General features: G+C 44.7%; 1 protein-coding gene across 1 annotated transcript in view; it reads right to left on the bottom strand.

Annotated features, from left to right (window-relative positions):
* CDH20 (cadherin 20) overlaps positions 1-13,554 on the bottom strand; it is a 770,622-nt gene that overhangs the window by 203,906 nt on the left and 553,162 nt on the right. The gene's annotated exons all lie outside the window — the stretch shown is intronic.

Below are 13,554 nucleotides of genomic sequence, written 5' to 3'. Positions count from 1 at the left end.
CATATGCAGTATATGTCAGAGTTCCCTTAAGCTATGCCCATAAACAGTACTGTATATGCCATCAGATCCCCATTAGCGGTGGTAAGCAGAAGCAGCACATTGCACCTCGTTCCCCCCATTTCAATCACTGTTCCAGGAGCGCTGTTAGTAAGGGGGGGGGGGGGGAGTAGAGGAGGACCCCATTGGGATCCCTACTCTTCTGACTTCCAAGTCCTTTGTGGGTTTGTTGCTAAATTGTTGCCAGGCAGTTGACAGCAGGGAGCATTTGTGTTCGTACAGTAGCAGTGCCCTCTGCTGGTTGGTGCTCTATGTGCCAGCATAATTAGTATAATGGTTGGGCCTGACCTTGCCCTTATGCCAGAACAGAGTCACCTCAAATCATGCCTCAGCCTTTAATCAATACAATACACAGCAACAGACAGAGCCCTGGTACATAATAATACAACTATTCATTATGGAGTCCCATGTATATTACAATACACAACAATATGCACAGGCAAAGTAATACCCAGCAATCAAGTTTAAAGAACTGTTTGCATAAACGGTTGTTCCTCAAACAGTCAGCAATAAATATGAGCACCTGTAGGCTTAATTGTTTCGCTCACATGCCTCTTTTCCCTCACATGTCTGTCTGCTCCCCCTCCCACACCATCGCCCTAACATGCCCCTGTACAGCACCTTATTCCTCACATGCCATCCTGTGTGCCGCACATGCCCCCAACTTCTCTCTGACATACCCCCTCCACAATACCTTATTATTCACATGCCACTCAGTGTGTCCACATGCTCACAGCTTCACTCTGATATGCTTCCTTCACAGCAGCTTGTTTCCTTACTGATTTTCCCTCCCATTGCAGCAGCTGGGAACTGTGTGCAATGCATTCTGACCTGTCACATGACCTGCTAGTCACCACGGGCAGGATCATTGACGCATCGCATGCATCCCACCATTCATTGCAAATCATAAATATGTTAATTAATGCCACATGCTGAAGAAAATAAGAGATGTGCGTGGCTACATCTGTAGCACCATCCTGAGATGAAATTATTTTTCAACTTTTCCCTGCTTGATTAATTGATTTCAATGCTTGTGATGTCTGTTCTGTGGAGCGCTTCCTCCCTTTCCCACTAACTGCACTGTCATATAACATTCATAGTCTTGTTTATTGTGCCTCACTACAACCACCGTACACATACTTCCTTGCCATTCTCAGTGCTGGCTTTAGGCCTCCTGCCCTTCTGGACACAGGGCCGCCATTGCTACTCTCTCCCAACTGCCACTCCACTGGTTTGTGGAATTTCACTTTGACCCAGCAGCTCCTACATACAGGGTGCTCCTCATGGCTGCTGCTCTCCCATGACTGCTCCAAAGCTGGGCTCTGCAGCACTGGCTTCTTGAAAACCAGGTGTCCTTGTGTAGCTTCTGCTGCTGCTTTTAGAACAATGATTCTTTTAACAGATTTTAGCAGCTCCTGTGGTGCTGGCTATATACTGCACTGTTTAGAGCTTGCTGAGGATATGATAATCTTACCATCCTGCATGGCTGCCCCTGTCTATCCAGTCTCAAGTTCAGGACTACTCTGTGGAACTTTGCTATTGTATCTTACCTGCTATTGCCCTGGTGTCCTATGCTTTGATTTCCTACACTCTGTTAATTGGATTCTCACCAGTCACAATTAGTTTGAGTCATATTAACATGGTAACATAGTTTCTGAGGTTGAAAAAAGACAATTTGTCCATAGAGTTCAACCTATTTGAGTCTCCTACGCTATATTAGTTCCAGGACTAATTTTAACTTGAACTTTTGCTAAAGTCGGCCGTTGTGTTTCTTGTTCTTTTTATAACTATAGTGTGTGATCTATGCACCATAGCCCTGTATATCATTATCCATTAGGAATGTATCTAGCCCATTCTTAAAAGTGTTGACCGAGTCCGCCATCACTACCCTCGCAGGCAGGGAATTTCAAACTCATATTGTCCTTACTGTGAAAAAACCTTTTTGCCTTAATGTGCAGAACCTCCTCTCCTCTAACCTAAGCGGGTGTCCAAGTGTTATCTGTGTCGATCTTACTAAAAACAGATCCCCCGCAAGCTCTTTGTATTGTCCCCTTATATATTTATAAATGTTGATCATGTCCCCTCTTAGTCTCATCTTTTCCAGTGTATACATGCCTAGCCTTGCAAGTCTTTCTTGGTATTCCAGCGTCCCCAATCCTCTGATTAATTTGGTTGCGCGCATCTGGACCTTTTCTAGCTCCAGGATATCTTTTTTGTAGTATGGTGCCCAAAATTGTGCACAGTATTCAAGATGTGGCATCACTAGGGATTTATATAATGGGAGTATAACACTCTCATCCCTTGTATCAATTCCCTGCTTGATGCATGCTAGTACCTTGTTTGCCTTCTTTGCTGCAATCCTACTTTGGGTACTGTTGCTCAGTTTGCTATCTATATGAACAACTAAGATTTTCTCCAGTACACAATACCCTAAATTCACCCCATTTAGTGTGTATGTCTTATTTTTATCCTTGCTACCAAAGTGCATTACCTTGCACTTGTCTGTATTGAAATTCATTCTCCATTTGGTGCCCAAGTTTCCAGTTTAACTAAATCATTCTGGAGAGACTCGGCATCACCGTCCGAATTTATGACCTTACACAGTTTGGTATCGTCTGCAAAAATTGACACCATGCTCTCTAGGCCTACTGCTATATCATTAATACAAATGTTGAACATTAGTGGTCCAAGAACAGACCCTTGTGGCACACCAGTTAGTACTTTTGACCAATTTGAAAAAGTTCCATTTACCACAATGTGCTGCTCCCTATTAGCCAACCAATTACTAACCCAAGTACATATTGTGCTCCCCAGACCCAGTTCTTGTAATTTATAGATAACTATCATGTTTGGTACTGTGTCGAAGGCTTTAGCAAAGTCTAAAAAGATTACATCCGCCTCCTTACCCTGATCAAGATTAGCGCTGTTTCATAAAAGCCTAATAAGTTTGTTTGACATGATTTATCCTTCACAAATCCATGTTGGTTCTTGTTAATAACCTTATTGGTTGCAAGGAACTTTTTAATACTATCCCTTAGAATACTTTCCAGTAGTTTCCCCACTACAGACTTAAGACTAAATGGTCTATAATTACCCAGTTCAGCTTTACTCCCCTTTTTATACATCGGCACTACCTCCGCTATATGCCAGTCTTTGGGAACCATGCCTGATGTAAGTGAGTCATCGAAGATCGTAAATAGTGGTCTTGCTACTTCGGAGTGATCCTCCATGAGAACCCTTGGGTGAATACTGTCGGGACAAGGTGACTTATTTATCTTAGTTTTCTTTAATCGGTCACAGACTTTCTCCTCACTTAAATAAGCACTTAGCAGTGGCACATTATCTCTACTGAGGTTGTGTGTTACCTCCTGCATCTGGTCCTCTCTTGTGAATACAGATGAAAAAAACTCATTTAATTTATCTGCTGTGTCATTATCATTTTTTATTAAGGCTCCCAGTCTGTCCTTTAATTGGCCTATACTCTCTGTCTTTAATCTTTTGCTGTTGATATATTTAAAAAAAAATTGGGTTTGATTTACTTTCCTTGGCTACTTGTTTTTCAGTATCTACTTTAGCCGCTCTTATTTCTGTTTTGCATATTTAGTTACAAGCCTTATAGTGCTGGAAAGACTCCACCTTCCTGTCTGATTTGTATTTTTTGAAACTCACTTTTTTTGTCTATTAGTTCTTTAATCTTATTATTAAGCCACATTGGTTTGGAATTTTTAGTCCTTTGTTTGCTGCTCATGGGAATATATTTACGAGTAATCTCATCCAGCAGTGATTTTAACACCTCCCATTTCTCCATAGTATTTTTTCCTTGAAACAAAATTTCCCATTCAATATCCCTTACAGCTTCCCTCATCATGTCAAAGTTGGCTTTGCTAAAGTTTAAAGTCCTAATTGAGCCTATATAGGACCGCTTGTGAACATTGATACGGAATGTGATCATACTGTGGTCGCTGTTTCCTAAGGACTCCCCTACTATAACATTTGATATCAATTCCCCATTGTTTGTTAATACCAGGTATAAGATTACATTGTACCTAGTTGGATCCTCGATTAGTTGAAGTAAGTAGTTATCATTTACTGTGTTGAGAAACATATTACCCCTAGCAGTATCACATGAATCTCCCGATAGTTGAAGTCTCCCATCACTATTACGTCTCCTACTCCTGCTGCTTTTTTAATTTGCTTCAGCAACAATTTCTCATCAGATACAGTAATCTGTCTCTCCTAAACATCATATACCACTCTAGATTGACTGTCCAATCATGAGATTAATCTCACCAAGTTTCAGTAATGCCTATAATATCATATTGTTTGCTTGCTGCAAGTACTTCTAGTTGCCCCTTTTTTCCTGTAAGGCTTTTAGCATTTACATACATACAGTTAAGATAAGTATTTCCCCTTGTGTTAGGGACATCATTTTCTATATGCAGTAACGATGACCCATAATCGTCATTCGTTAGTATTTTAGCAAAACCCTTGGTAGTCAAAAAATTGCAGACCTGAGTAGGTTCCAGGCTGGAGAAATTTTCCTGCTCTGTTTTTATATAAGACTGTACTCCTGCTGTTTCGGGAATGTCCAGTAACCTTGGGCTCCATGCAGTCCTCTCCTACCTTGACTGAACCTTATGCATTCACTATGGAAGCGCTTCTTCTAGCCATTAACAATTCAGAAAAAAAAGAGTGAAGGATTGGGTAGCAGAGATACATATAGGTTTTATACTAATACATCAAGATATGCAAAAATTAGGGATATGATTGGTTAGACTGAGAATCATATATTTGCCCTTGCAGATTTTAGTACTCCTGTCCCAGGCTGGCTGACTTAATAATCTCAGATGGTGGAATGCTAACAAAAAGCTTACAGACATTGAAGGGCACCTCCACTGCAGTAATATTCATCTAGTTGGTTTGCCTAAGAAAGCAGAAGATGCTAATCCTGTGCACTTTTTGGAATCCTGGTTGACTGCTTTTGGCCACAACTTCTTTATTCCCTAGTTTACTGTTGAACAGCACCATATACCAAAGCAACCCCTTCTTCTAGTAGATCCCCAAAATGCATTTATTGCTAAAAAATCTGCGGTATAAAGACTGGGAATTATGTTCTTGGTTTCTAGGAAAATGCCCACATGAGTTTAATAGTCAAATGGTTGTGGTCTTTCAGGATTTCTCAGCTGATGTCCCATTCTCAATTTGCCCAAGTAAAGAGTCATCTGTGTGACCTCCAGCTCCCTTACTCTATGCTATTTCCTGCACATTTTGAGATGGTTTCAGGAGGCAATACCAATTTCCTTGAATCTCCCCATGAGGCTGCAGTGTGTCTTGCTCTGAAGACCCCTAGTTGGGTTTCCCCTCCTTGACTGACTTTTGTGCACTTGAGTATAGTATCATCCTTCTTTGCTCTATTACATTGTCTCTTTATGAGTCTACGTGTTCTTTGCATTCTGTTTGAATATTTTATTACTGTTATATTCTGCGTATATATTTTTTAAGCCTGCATGGAGTCAAATGCCTCCAGGGTTTGATCTGCAACCCTGTCCACATTGATTTCTATTTGAGTTTTCATATGTTCAGTTTATGTGTTCATATAGGGCATTTTTTGTTTATTGCCTTTGGTAGTTTCTTTGTTAACCTTATGATACTGGGCATCATGCAAGGTTGGCAGACCACCCACAGTGGAGTCTCACTAGTGTCACAGCCGGTGGGGGAGTGTGATGACCACTTACTCCTGGCACCTTTACATTTACCTGCAGGTGGCTACTGAGAAATGGTTAACATCTTGGATGTGTACTCCTTTGATTCTGCCAAGGTGTTTCATACAGTGAAATGGTCATTTCTATGTGAAGTGCTTTATTGGTTTGGGTCATAGTTTCTCGAGAAGTGAAAAAGTAACTTGCGCCTTATAGCCGCTCAGTCCCAACTCACAGGGGCACAAATCCCTAGACAATACTTAAAACTAATAAAGGAGTGGTCCACAAGCGCTATAAATGATATGTGGGGATTTCTTCTTATCTCTCCTCCGGGGTCACCGGACGTACTTTATTTCTCCCCCAGATCTCCAACGAGAAGTCTGAAACCAAATACGTCCACAGTTCACCAATGATAATTCCTTCTTGTTTTGATACGTGACCCTTCAACTGACCTCAATAAAATATGATGCGTTCATCAAAAGGTTTCTTTGGTCTTCCTATATCTCTCTTATTCATACAGGTGTAACACAGGAAATTATTTCCCATAGGGAAAGACACTCACCTAAAGGTTAGGCCCTATGTTCACAAAAGGGTATCTTTATACAGTCATCCAGAATTTCCTTAGTTTTCATATCTCTCTCTCATTCATATGGGTATACCACCAGGAATTATCTCCCAATTTTTTAAAAGACGTTCTTCAAAATCGCTGTAGAGATTCCCTGGTTGTGAGGTGCTGGGGAGGACGTCGCTTTGGACGACCATACAAAGATAGCTTTTGATGAACATAGGGCCTAAATTATAGGTGAGTGTCTCTCCCTATGGGAAATAATTTCTGGTGGTATACCCATATGAATGAGAGAGATATATGAAGACTAAGGAAATTCAATTAGGCGTTAAGTTTCAACTGCTTCTTATAGAGTATTGGTATGTATTTTTTCTATCAGTTAATTGTCTTGTGGCCTTCATGACGTGGGCTCTATGTTTAGACCTTTGTCATGAATGTTACATACCAAATTTTATGATTGCTTGGTCATGGACTTGGTATGATCCTAGATTTTGTCTATCTGTAGTCTCTCCCGTAATAAGGGTATACAATTTAGATTATGATCAGTTAAAGGGTGATGCTGCCCGAGTAGTTACACACTGGTTTATATTACGTCATTGCCCCAATGTGTATCGGGTTGTGTGACCCAGTATTGAGATATCCGCTACAGCATTTTATGTATATTTGTATTTATTCATATTTTTTTATTGTTGGTGATTGTATATACACTGCTTAAGTTTTGTAATAATTGTACTTTCTGCTTAGAGCTGTTGCTGGGCGACCCAGCACAGAGACGAGCCAGCCACGTACCAGCCTATCAGTCTGCGCACACGTGTTCAGCGATGCACACGTGACGTCAGCAGCTGGAGGCCGAGACGAGTGGTCTGGGGCTCCTGTGTTAAATGTCATTAGGCAACTGTTGCTCAGGGTGACGGTGCCGCACCCCCTGCCCACCCAACGTTGATTCCATGTGCAAACGTCGCACATGTGACATCACGGACCGGCGGCCGGGATGAGCGGGCTCTGCCTCACGATTGGTGTTTGGTGAGTTTTACTTGTGTATTTATACTTGTGGTTTGTTATTTAGCTGGTTGTGTCTTGATAAAAGGGAGATGTCCCTGAAAGTGCCTCCATGACGACTGGATCTATATATATATATATATATATATATATATATATATAAATGTATTAGAGATGAGCGGGTTTGGATCTCTGAGAGCCGAACCCTACTGAGCATCACGTCCTGAGCCCGGATCCAAGTCCGGCTCGGGACTTCCCACCAGACTCGGAAACCAGAACGAGGCAAAATGTCATCATCCCACTTTCGGATTCCTGCGGGTTTCGGATTCCATATAAGGAGCTGCGCGTCATCACCATTTTCACTCCAGTCCTGGAGAATGTAACGAGAGGACGTGTCTCTCTCCTCAGTGTCTGTCTGTGCAGGAAAGTGGTGTGGCGACCTGCTCTGTCCTATGTGTGTCATTCCAGTGCTGTATTGTGCAGCATCAGTCAAGTGGTGGTGTCTTGTGCTGCATCAGTCCAGTCACAGTGGTGGTTTCCTCTGCTGCCATATGTCCACTGCTGCTGTATAAGTCCAGTCCAGTGGTGCTGTGTTGTGCTACATGAGTCCAGTGGTGGTGTCCCTGTGCTTCTGTATAAGTCCAACTGTCAGGTTTCTGGTTTTATCTGTTACCAGAGGGGGCACTAGTGGGTCAGGGCTGGTGCGGTGTATAAAACAAGGAGGCTTGATAAAGGTCCTGCGCATAAGCACTGGTGTTTATTGTGTCACAGAGGTCACAGAGTAGTTGGAAACAGATGGGATGATATACAATGGATAGTTACTTGGAAACCAATATTAACAGAAACTGAAGCATGGATAATAACTGGTACAACTGATAGTAGTAATAATGAACAGTAACTGAGTCCAAAGGAAATGTATATTCAAAAGTCACTGGTTACCAGTGACGTGCGGTGAGGTCACTGGTTGGGGAGGCACTGGCAGCTAAAAAGCCCTCCCCCCCGAAAAAAAAAAAAGTGTGGTCCCCCAACACATCAGTGAAACCAGCACTAGGCAGAACCAGCCAGGGGGAGTAATGCCATAGCAGGGGAGACACTCAGTGTGGTGTCCCCCTGCCATAACATTAATCTGCCCCCCCCCCCCCAGCCAGTCAGCCCAGGGTTGGAATTCCTCGGAAAGTGGGAACCCCAAAAAATAAAAATGGGGTCCCCCCTCCTGAGCAATAACCAGCACTGGGCTGATAGCCCAGTGCTATGCCCCGCACCCCTGGTGGCGGTGGGTGCGGGGTTCATTGTGTGTTAATATTGTTCTTTACAGGTAGCCTACAGGTCCCAGCAAGCCTGCCCCAGCATGCTGGCACTTGGAGAACCACAAGTGCCAGCATGCCCGGACATAAAGGGCCCGCTGGCACCTGTAGTCCACCTGTAAAGAAAATATTAAAATAAAACACCACACGTCTTGAAAATAAGCTTTATTAAACTGGGTCTTCACCTGGGGGCGGCGGCCTTTAAGCTTTTTTGCGTGGCCGCTGCCTTCCCAGGGTTTCCGGCGTCTTCACCTGGGGGGCGCCACCCTCCCTGGGCTTCCAGCGTCTTCACCTGGTGGGCGGCGGCTGCTAAGCTCTTTAGCATAGCCACCGCCCAGCCAGGACTTCCGGCGTCTTCTTTCTTCAGGAGCTCTTCACTGATCCTCCTCCGCCGTCGGACTGACTCTCCTCCGCCTCGCGCTGACTTATATAAGTCAGCCGGAGGGGGCAGGGCGATGATGCGGCGAGCCGTGATTGGCTCGCGGCGGCCATCTTGAATTTCAAAAATTACGCTGAGGCGCCATTTTTTAAACTGGAACCGCTCCGCTGCCAAACTCTGCAGGATAAAGGTAAATTTCCACCGCCGCACCGCCGCCGCAACCCGCCACCCGCACCGCAGCCGCCCGCACCACCGCCGCATCCCGCCGCCTGCACCATCGCCGCATCCAGCCGCCCGCACCTCCTCCGCCAGCGTCGCCCACACAGTGATTGACAGCGGATCCAGTGACGGATCGCTGGCCAATCACTATGGCCTCACTGACAGGGACGTGCTTTCATAGGTTGAAAGCACGTCCCTGTATGAAAGCGGCACCACTAATGGTGCCGCTTTCCAATATATTTTCAATGGGCTTTTACAGCCCATGGCTAGTCCCCGCCCGTGCCCGCCCCCCGCTCCCCATACTTTCCCCAGTGACAACGGGAGGCACCACGATCGGTGCCTCCCAAACACAAAAAGAAAACAGCAATGCAAAGAATAATATTAAGAAGATACATATGACACAGAATATGTGTCATATGCATCTTCTTTGTATTATCTTAATTATTAATGACAGGGCCACTGCCTCCCCTGACTGCACGTCCATGCTGGTAACAGAAATAGGTAATAATAATAACTTGAATAGCTGGATGCAAAACAGTACTGTAGTAACAATTGAAGAAAAGCAGAACTCCGGTATTTTGTAAAAGCACACAGTCTCTATAACATAGAAATACTTGGCCTTGCACGGCCCAGGCAGGAGACAGTCCTACTCAGCAGGAGTGTTAAATGCTGGATATAATGCACATAATGAAATGCTGTTAATTAGGTGCACAGGTTTAGCAGAGAGTAACACCTGAGGAAAGTCTCTTACTGCAGATGGAAGGAGTGATCTGTGTCTGGAATCTGAAGCAGGCTGAAGGAATGAAGACTGAAGACTTGAACGATGAAAGGTACAACAGGGGATCCACTTTGAGACAGGAACATGGGAACCAGCAGGACTAGTACACCGAGTGTGACTCGTTGTCCAAGGCGATGAGACTGAGCCAGGAACTGGAGTTTATACCCCTTGGTCTGTGATGATTGGATGTTGCATCTCTGTGAGAACACACCTCGCTGGATTGGGTGTTCAGATCAGCTGTGAGTTAGCTGAAGCTAATGATTCATCAGGAGAGTAATTCTGCAATGCACTGCTGATTGCTGGCTGGGCTCAGTAGTGCACTGGGAGTAAATGCTGTTAACTAGAAGCACTGTGTTCTCCAGGCTGCAGGAGACTGAAGACTGGAACTGGAACTGAACTGCTGGGACCTGTAGTTCCACAGGTCCAATTCACAGGGGATACTCTGAAGACAGAGGACTGAAGCCAGGAGACGCCTGTTCACAGGAAGTGATGCAATGGAGAATGCAGATTCCTGACAGTATTCCCCCTTTATGGGTGGGCACCAAACACCCATGCTGGAACTTGGAGGATCCTTGAAAAAGAACTTAGTAATACACAAAAGCAGAGGTCCTCAAAAGTCTTCCCAACTTTCATCTTCAGAAGAAAGACTTTTGTCATCAGAACAAGTAGACCATTCATATTCATTTGAGACAGAATTTACTTCCTGGGAGAAGACATAGCTAGGAAGGATAGAACCTCCCATAACATAACTTGAGTCGTCATCAACAAACTCACTTTCAGAGTCCAGGTCTAGTGTGGTCATGGGAGTCTTTTGTTTAGGAACAACAATATCTGAGTCAACCTGTTGTCCAATGAGTTTGAAACTATGTGAGACACCAGGAATTGAGTTAACGGAAGCGTAGCCAACTCTTACACCATCAGATGGTAGACTTTGAACTGGTTTTGAAGTTCTCCAATTCCTGTAATTCTTAAAATCTCTGGTGCATTGATTCAAGAAAACCTGCTCTTGCACAGAAAGTGATTCTGGGGAGGATTTAGTAGTAGGTAGACTGTTGACAAATTGGGCAGAATGCCCAGATGGCTTCGAATTGCCTAACCTTGGAGCAAACTCCTGTTTTACTGCTTCAAGGAAAGCGGGAAGATCATTCAGTAGCGGATCTTTAGATTCAATGAGAGGATTCGCCCAATCCAGTGCTTTACCTTTGAAGAACAGGAGGAAATATCTGATTGCATTGACTGGAGTAATACTCACTGAAGATTATGAGTTAGTAAAAGCGAGATATTGGCTCGCTAATGCACGGAACTGAGCATAGTCACCATAAAAGTAGATTGGAGCTTGTGTATCAAGTGGATACTTGGAAGGCTGAATGTCAATTGAAGTCTCAGAAGACAATGTAGGACACTTGAGAGTAGAGGACTGGAATAAGCATTCAGAAGCAAGAGTAGAATCAACTTGAAATGCTCTAGGGTGGAGATAGGACGTCATCTCCAGGACACGGGAATTCTCAGCTGAGGTTGATTGAACACTAGAAGCTTTATCTTGGGGTGAGATGCTTAAAGCCTCCATCTGGGTTGAGGCAACTGTAATATCTGCAAGAACAGTGGACTCTGGACATATTGACTGGAGTTCCATACTTGAAATACTGGAGAGAACTACACTAGGTTCAGAGGAAATGGAATCGGCAGGAACCGATGGCGACTTTGGACAGACGGATGGAACCGGGATTTGTTCAGGACTACTTGAATTGACTTGAATTGAAGGAGGCTGATCTGGACAGATGGATGGAACCGGATCGGGTCCAGAAAAGCTTGAACCAGCTGGAACCGGAGTAGTCTTCGGACTGACGGATAGGACCGGATTTGATCCGAAGATGCTGGAATCGGCTGGAACAGAAGGAGGCTGATCCAAACAGACGGATGGGACCGGATTGGGTCCGGAAGAGCTTGAACCGGCTGGAACCGGAGGAGTTTTCGGACTGACGGATGGGACCAGATTTGATCTGAAGATGCTGGAATCGGCTGGAACCAAAGGAGGCTGATCCGGACAGACGGATGGGACCGGATTATGTCCGGAAGAGCTTGAACCGGCTGGAACCGGAGGAGTCTTCGGACTGACGGATAGGACCAGATTTGATCTGAAGATGCTGGAATCGGCTGGAACCGAAGGAGGCTGATCCGGACAGACGGATGGGACCAGATTGGGTCCAGAAGAGCTTGAACTGGCTGGAACCGGAGGAGTCTTCGGACTGACAGATAGGACCGGATTTGATCCGAAGAAGCTGGAATCGGCTGGAACCAAAGGAGGCTGATCCGGACAGACGGATGGGACCGGATTGGGTCCGGAAGAGCTTGAACTGGCTGGAACCGGAGGAGTCTTCGGACTGACGGATAGGACCAGATTTGATCTGAAGATGCTGGAATCGGCTGGAACCGAAGGAGGCTGATCCGGACAGACGGATGGGACCAGATTGGGTTCGGAAGAGCTTGAACCGGCTGGAACCGGAGGAGTCTTTGGACTGACGGATAGGACCGGATTTGATCCGAAGATGCTAGAATCGGCTGGAACCAAAGGAGGCTGATCCGGACAGACGGATGGGATCGGATTGGGTCCGGAAGAGCTTGAACCAACTGGAACCGGAGGAGTCTTCGGACTGACGGATAGGACCAGATTTGATCCGAAGATGCTGGAATTGGCTGGAACCGAAGGAGGTAGCTCATCTTTGGAAATGGAGCTACTCGGGCTGGCTGGAACCAGTGGAGTCTTTGGACCGATGGCTGGAACCGGGTTAGGTCCATTGATACTTGACTCTTTATAGACAAAATCCGGATGTTCAGACAATACATCTTGGAGCAGTACAGAGCTGGTAGCATTCTCTGAAGTTTACAAACAAAAGTTCGAGTCTGTATCTGTGCCCTTAAGAATTCCTCCTGGGATCTTGGCCCTGGATACCTCTCTTGAGGCTGAAACTCCAAAGACCCCTCCTGGGGTTAATAGATTAGACACACTTCTTTGAGTTGCATCAATGGATGCCACTTCTGGAATCTGAACATCAGATACCCCTTCTGGGGTCACAACATCAGATGCCCCACCTGGGGCTGTAGACATAGACACCCCTCCTTGGGCTGTAGACACAGACGCCCCTCCTTGGGCTGTAGACACAGAAACTACTTTAGTTATGGATAACACACAGTCTCTTTTGATTTCCGAACTTGGGATTGGGTCTACCATACAGGTCAAGGCGCTTTGATATTATATATAGACCGTGATCTATGCAGATTTCATTAGTCCAGGGGTTGCTTAAAACAAAAACAAAAAAACACCATCATAGTGTAAAATGTAAAATGTATTAACATATAGCCATAGATATATTGGACTCGTACCCTAACTTGTGGTCTACTTAATAGTAGACGTGTATCGCTTTGCTCAGGGGGTGGGCCAACAGAATGGTATGTCCCAATCCTTTTTTAACCTTCCTCAAAGCCGGCAATCTTCCCCAAACAGAGTGTTCACAATATAAAATGGAAGAAACTCCAAATAGTGTAACACCATTTAA

This window comes from Pseudophryne corroboree, chromosome 5, assembly GCF_028390025.1.
Source record: "Pseudophryne corroboree isolate aPseCor3 chromosome 5, aPseCor3.hap2, whole genome shotgun sequence".
Lineage (NCBI taxonomy): Eukaryota > Metazoa > Chordata > Amphibia > Anura > Myobatrachidae > Pseudophryne > Pseudophryne corroboree.
The sequence above is the reverse complement of the archived record's forward strand: the minus strand, read 5'-3'. Positions and strand labels throughout refer to the sequence as shown.